Source organism: Amblyomma americanum, chromosome 6 (assembly GCF_052857255.1).
Source record: "Amblyomma americanum isolate KBUSLIRL-KWMA chromosome 6, ASM5285725v1, whole genome shotgun sequence".
Classification (NCBI taxonomy): domain Eukaryota; kingdom Metazoa; phylum Arthropoda; class Arachnida; order Ixodida; family Ixodidae; genus Amblyomma; species Amblyomma americanum.
Window position 1 is genome coordinate 143,896,299 of NC_135502.1, and position 8,135 is coordinate 143,904,433.

General features: G+C 46.4%; 1 pseudogene; it reads right to left on the reverse strand.

The window, feature by feature from the left end:
- Positions 1-1,906: 1,906 nt before the first annotated feature.
- Positions 1,907-2,120, reverse strand: LOC144095719 (U2 spliceosomal RNA; annotated as a pseudogene).
- Between the last annotated feature and the right edge of the window lie 6,015 nt (positions 2,121-8,135).

Here is an 8,135-nt window from a genome sequence, read left to right on the forward strand (position 1 = left end):
GCGCTTCAGGTGTCTAGTTATCCTAAACGTTCGTTTCGATGCTAAGTCTAGGTCGCATGAACATCTGTATATTTTGCTCACGTCGCTCAAGAGACAAAATTTCACTTGTTAGATAAGTCATTTAAAAAGGCGGCTCTAGTGAGTTATGAGGACACCGGCCACATCACCTATTTGTAATACTTTTTGTTCTGCTTTCTTCATCTGAACGTGTTTTTTATCTTTAGATGTGCCGTCGCAAGCACTCAACTGTGACAATGACAAAATATGTCCTTTAACTACAAAAAATGGAATGTTTAAATACGTCCATAATAAATAAATAGATGAAATGTTTTCAATAGTCAGTAGTGTGCAAAAATTTTCTAAGAAATGTGTACATTTAATCAAACTAAAAAACTGAGTTTAATGTTTCTGAATTTTTTAGACTGGCAGGTAAAATATCAACGGAGATATGAAATATTTTGTTAGGATTTTCACCGATGCCAGTCGAACACAACGTTTGCTGAGGCATTGGTCATTTTTACAGCAAGCAAAATTCAGAACTGGGAACCTGCCTATTTTAATGCAATATGCCACTCTTTTATCATACATCCTATATATATAGCACTGAATTTTCATGGCATCTGGGTCAGATGTGATTCCCGCTGCAATGGCACCAATTATTTCGCACTCAATGTGGCTATGAGGCGGAACTTACTTTTCTCTCTGCTGATTTTTTTTCACCCATGCACGCTTCTCTTCTGCCACCACAGTTTTCTTCATTTTAGCTGCTGTCACTAAGTCACGATTTTCGTTAAACAAGGTCAAGCTGGTTTAGGAGTGCGAGGACCTTGCGCGTGCCTGAACCCCACCATGTAGAAATGTGATTACTAGAGATTTTAACTAGGTTGGTGTCGAAAATAATTTCATGTCCTCTGCATTAAATGCACGTATAGTGAACTGCACATCTCAACCAAAAATTTTAACTTTATCCCAACGTTTCGAAGCCGACCCGGCTCCTTCATCAGGGGTGACTGAGGGCAGTAGCTAGCGTCTTTAAAGTATGGAGGGGAGGGGGGATCAAAGGAACGACCGCTGTGACGCGAAAGGCGCGGTGGAGGGGGTTTAGGCTGTTAGTTACGCTGGCGCACTGGAGGGAGGTGGTGAATGGCGACTTTTTTCGTGAGTTGAAGAGCGAAGTCCCTGGGCATATACTGTGGACACGATTCCTTTCGTGCGGTTTATATTGTTCGGGGAGGTTTGGATATGCCAGGATTCCAGAAGGAGCCTTTTGTGGCAATTTGTTTCGGTTCCGAGGATGCGGCTTTCTTGGAAGTTGATTCTATGGTCGGAGTCCTCGGAATGTTTGGCTACTGGATTGCGCTCTCGTGCGAATTTGCGGACGTCGTTTTTATGTTGCCGAATTCTTTCCTTGAATTTTTTGTTTGGTCGATGTAGCTTGCGTCGCAGTCGGCGCATGGAATTTTGTAGACAATGCCTTGGGCTCTTTCTCTCGGTGGCCGGTCTTTGGGAACAGGTAGGCAAAGCGCAACAGTGTTTGTGGGCTTGTGCGCAACCTCGAGACCCGATTTTTTTCAGGATTTGGGCGTTAAATATGTGCATTAAATGCATGGATTTGTGATTTCTGAGATCCCTTAAAAATTCAGGAAGCATTTTGTTTACCTAAAGTGTGGTGAGGTGAAAGCCGTTAGCGCGGTGTTGCTGCTTGCGTCGCTGTCATTCGTTAGCGCGCGCACACTTGGTTGCTGGTGACACACGTCTGTCTGCCTGTTGTTGCCAGGAAGAAAGAAAAAGAAAGTGCACAGGCCTGCTCACTGGCTCAAGCCGAGCCACAATCGCTACCACGTGCAAATAGTAGGAGAGTTCAAAGATGGGATAGAAAGACAGGATAGAAAAGACGCGCGGTATAATGACCCAGGCCGATCCCGGAGGCAGTGCAATACCGGGCCAACCGGTGGCGGAAGTGAAGCAACCTTCAAGCATTCCACCACATTTCCAAAAATAAGTCCAATATGTTGCGTTCAAATGGGACCCGTATCAGATATTATACGGGTCCCAACCGACCATACTGACACACGAGAGCGTTTAGGCGGCATCCTTCCTGATCGGCGTTAAGGAGGCATCTGGCAAGCTTTCCTGTTGAGCACACCTCGCGATCGATGGTGGCGGCACTCAGTGATGTCACACACATACGCAGTAGGCACAAGCGCAGGTGCATTATTCTGCTTACGTGGAAGAATGCGAAAGAATGTGTTTTGAGGAAAGGAAAGATCTGGTTTAGGAAATGAAAGGACGCAGTAGCTGTGAGATCTCGACATCTCGATGGACACCTCAACCACGCCTTAAAGCATGCAACGTCTGGTGCATATGTCATTAGTTCGAAGCAATGTCGCAAGGCAGCCTCCAACTTGACTAACACATGTAAGCGATACGCAAAGAGAAATGGTAAGACACTACTCAGAATGCAGTACGACGAACGGTTGCTCAAGATTTTGGTGAATGTATTCGGGAATACTGCCACACCATTGAAGTCGACCAGTGACGACATCGCTGCGATTTCATGTGCATTTCCCATAGATGAGGACCCCATAAAATATCTGATACGGGTACCAATTGGACTTATGTTTCGAAATGTGGTCGAGTGCTTGAAGGTTGCCTCACTTCCGCCACCGGTTGGCCCGGTATTGCACTGCCTCCGGGATTGGCCTGGGTCATTATACCACGCGTCTTTTCTATCCTGTCTTTCTATCCCATCATTGAACTCTCCTACAATCTGCACGTGGTAGCGATTGTAGCTCGGTTTGAGCCAGTGGGAAGACCTTTGTACTTTCCTTTTCTTTCTTTCTGGCAACAACAGACAGATATTTCCCATATCTGTTGCTCAAGCCAGCATCGGTGCTTCGGTGGACGCGGTTTTGCGTCACACCTCAGTATCCATTATTCAACTTATAATAACATTGTTTCTTTATCCAGTTAATTTAGTCATCGGCGTGACATGACTTGGGACCAGACATGACCTGAGATCGGACAAGGTCATAATCGCAAGAATGAGCCTTTAAAGGCTTTCGCGTTAAAAAGCAGCCCTGAAGAGGAGGGGGTGGCTAGTTCAATTTTTGGGGCCTATTACCTAACGTTTAGGAGTCGCTGCGCCCACGCGTCCCCAGTATTGCACGGATGGACTTGTATGGCATTAACACTTTCTCTTTGCATCGATTTTGATACCTTTTTATATTCATCCAGAGAAAAGTATACAACAGCTGCCTCTTACCGGTACTTACCTATAGGGCAGAAACGTGGAGGTTAACGAAGAGGATCCAACTTAAATTAAAGACAACACAGCGATCTATGGAAAGCAAAATAATAGGTGTAGTGTTAAGAGACCGGAAGCGGCAGAGTGGGTGGGGAAACAAGCGAGAGTTATTGACAACCTACTCGAAATCAAAAGTAACAAATGGGCTTGGGAAGTGCATATAATGCGAAGGCAAGATAAGGGCTGGTATTTAAGGGTAACGGAGGGGATTCGAAGAGAAGGCAACCGTAGCAGGGGGTGGCAGAAAGGCGCGCGGCTGAGATGAAGAAATATGCGGGGACATGGTGCCCCAGCTAGCAAAGAGGGTTAATGGAGAGACGTGGGAGAGGCCTTCGCCCTGCAAAGGGCGCAGTCAGGTTGATGATGTGAATGATACCTTTTTGATACCATCCGTCTGTCCGTCCATCCACCAACCCATCCATCCATCCATCCATCCATCCACCCACCCCCCCCCTCACACACACACACACACACACACACACACACACACACACACACACACACACACACACACACACACACACACACACACACACACACACACACACACACACACACACACACACACACACACACACACACACACACACACACACACACACACACACACACACACACACACACACACACACACACACACACACACACACACACACACACACACACACACACACACACACACACACACACACACACACACACACACACACACACACACACACACACACACACACACACACACACACACACACACACACACACACACACACACACACACACACACACACACACACACACACACACACACACACACACACACACACACACACACACACACACACACACACACACACACACACACACACACACACACACACACACACACACACACACACACACACACACACACACACACACACACACACACACACACACACACACACACACACACACACACACACACACACACACACACACACACACACACACACACACACACACACACACACACACACACACACACACACACACACACACACACACACACACACACACACACACACACACACACACACACACACACACACACACACACACACACACACACACACACACACACACACACACACACACACACACACACACACACACACACACACACACACACACACACACACACACACACACACACACACACACACACACACACACACACACACACACACACACACACACACACACACACACACACACACACACACACACACACACACACACACACACACACACACACACACACACACACACACACACACACACACACACACACACACACACACACACACACACACACACACACACACACACACACACACACACACACACACACACACACACACACACACACACACACACACACACACACACACACACACACACACACACACACACACACACACACACACACACACACACACACACACACACACACACACACACACACACACACACACACACATCCATCCATCCATCCATCCATACGCATTAGGCGTCTACTGGAAGGCGACAAGATTGTGTGCCAAGGTTAAAAAGAAGCTAGCGGTTGGCAGTGAGCATTGCAGTGTTTTTCTTGGTCTTTTCTTAAACTGGAGAAACTATTTCATCACGAGCTTTGAAAACGCTTTTCATAGCAATCAGATTCGGGTTGATATCTCCTTGGAATTTGCTGTGCATCAATTGTAGAAGAAGTTAGCGCAAAACTTCGACAGAGACAGAGAAGAAACACACAAGACGACAGACGGGCGCTACTAGTACCAACTGTTTATTGGGGCGTAACACCCGGAATATATAGCCGATCATGCAGACAGTTGGAGGCACACACGTCATACACCAGCGTTATGACATGGCAAAAGCGTATCCAGAAACGCCCAATCAGAAGAATAAATCTGCAAGGAAGGATCACTCGCGCAGCGATCAGATAGCCTTTTGATGTGGAAGGCCTCCAGCACAAGCCGTGCTGTAACATTGGCGCTCCTGCCCAGAATCTTAATTTTCTCAAAACGTGCTCTACACGTGCGGTCACAGGAAGAAAGATGCCGTACAATATTAGCCGTTCTGTCGTTGTTTTCTAAATTTCTATCATGCTCCCGTAGCCAGTCATTAATGCAACGGCCAGTTTGACCTACATAAGAAGACCCACAAGAAAAGGGTACACTGTACACCACCCCTGTAGCGCATTTGACATACGAAATGCCATGTTTCTTTTTGCAGCCACCCTCACAAACGCCAGTAATGCGTCGGCAAAGCTTTGAAAGCTTGTTGGGGGCACAGAAGACTAAGGGCACGTGTTGCCTGCCGGCAACCTTCTTGAGGTTGTGTGACACTCGGTGAACATATGGAACAACCACCGGCTTTGATGTCGAGAAATCGGGTCTTCTTTTTTGAGCGCCGTTTTGTTTTTGCAGGAAGGTTTCAGCGACGGCAGAAATAAACGGACCAGGAAAGCCTACCGCCAAGAGGCGGGAAACCTGATTATTGACACTCTCCTATATATAAAAATTAAATATATAATTTTCACAATCAAGGACAACCACAGGGACACAAAAACGAGACAACACGCTAGAGGCAACTGCGAATCTTCGCACTAATTTGACTTTAAAAATCTGTAGAATTAATTCGCCTCCAACAATGTTTTACAAATGTGCTGCTAAGAGTTTGCTTGCGTCGGTTACGTTCGCACTACTGAGCAAGTGCAGCCGAAGTCTCATGCCCAATTGGTGGGGACATTTTAACAGCCCTCAGAGTGCGTTTTGTTTTAAATTTGTAGTGATTATGACAGGTAACATACGCTTGCTATTGAGACAAATGGTCGAATCACAAAATTTATGCATTTGTATGCTAACCTTCCGGCCCCGCAAACAGTCTTGTTGCTCCCCCGCCGCCGACAAGGGGCCACAAAATTACCACTAGCCCCGCTAGTTCGCGACGTTCTTATTTCTGCACATTTGCTGAGAGGTTTCTTCTCCATCGCTTCAATAAATCCAGCATCGTAGGCACGCGGGACGATTAATTGTGCACGAAATTCAGACAATAAAATAGTTTCAGCTGAATTTACTACGAATGTGGAGTCATCATTTAATTCATATTTTCCACACATTGCTTGTCCAATGTGTGCAGAAAAACATTCTGAATGCAATTGTGAGATATCTCTTGCTTCATGACCTAATGTGAACTAATTTACAGGAACTCGAATCTTTAAAAGACTGCGCGCTTTCCTACACCTTTAAAGATAACCCTTCTCTGCAGTCTTTCCTCCTGCACCGCCTAAGACTCCGCGTTCTCATCAGTTTCGGCCACGTTTCTAGGATCATTTTTGGTAAAGTGGAGACACGAAATGGTTCGTTCTCTCCTGCTTTGTTTTAAACGTTGCGTATTGCTTGAGGAAGTGTGATACATACAGAAAATTTACTAATGCCCCACACGTTATTTCTTATTATATTATTATGGTCTTTAAAATACTTCATTACTTGTTGAAGCCAGGTTTTACGATGTCGCATGTATGCAAGTGTCAGCTGACTCGCTTGTTCACGTGGGTCCCAAAGGTAGCGCTGCACACTACTGCATCTTCTGCTCTCGTATGCAGGTGCAGTAGCAGCGGAGGCAGAGAAGTGACCACAGAAAATTGACACGACTCTGTAGAGTCACCCGGATTTGGTGAATACCTGTCTGGTTTCAAATATTTTTCTTTATAGAAGCAGCGAGGACGACCGGAAAGACGGGTCAGTTTGAAATCTCGACAATGATGTTTTGTTAGACCCGAAGGCCAATGATGAAGACCAAACAAGAGCCAAGCCTGAAGACGCTCAGAGGACCTGATCGGATGCTCTTTATGATCCAGGCAGGACATAATTGTTGAGATTTTCGAAGACACTGTTATATTTTTCAAAGCAGTAGATGTGGTATTTAATACGACACGGTTTTCATCGGAATTCTAGATAACTATATTACCGTGTTGTGAACGCAGAACGCCTTAGAACCCACTGCTTTTAACGTCCGTGCTCCATACAGCGCTAGTAAGCAACTGCAATTTAATTAGAGCAAACGCTAAAATTCATAGCCTACAATCAGCACAAGCAAATCATAAATGGCGACCGCGACAAGTGGCTCACGCTCCTACATCCGAAGCAGTCAGTAATCCCAGCATGGACACTGATTAGCCTAAAGAACACCCCCTCCTCACTAGCGCACATCGATGCCAAATTCGAGGCATCTGGTACGCGAATGTCCAAATTCGAGGACGCCATCCTTCGACTCACACCACCTTTGTCCACCTCATAAAAAGCTGCGCCACAATGGCAACCAACATCAAAACCCGTATTGCAAGGCTCGATATACCTTCATGAGTCCCCCGAAATCCGCTACTCCCCTGAAATCGACAATGCCTCCCAACACGCGTAACTACCCAACACCCATTACTGTCGCCCCGTCGGAATATGCGACCACGCGCTCACGTGTAGGCGGCATTCTAAACTCACCCGTGGCACTGTCACAGCGCCCCGATCCCTACGGGAAACACGATGACTAGTACCATGGACCATCACTGTGTGGCATTTGAATTGCAGGGGCTTCAAGACAAAACGGCGAACCTTAGAGCACACCCTGCAGGCCAGGCGCACACCCTCCGCATCATCGGACTTCAGGAAACATACATGGACACTAAACATACCAGCTAGCTACGCCGCGTAAAACTAACAAAGGGCATCGGCCAACTTTCAAAACACAGTCATCCTTTTGCACCGAAATTTAACAGCCAATGAAATAGACCTAA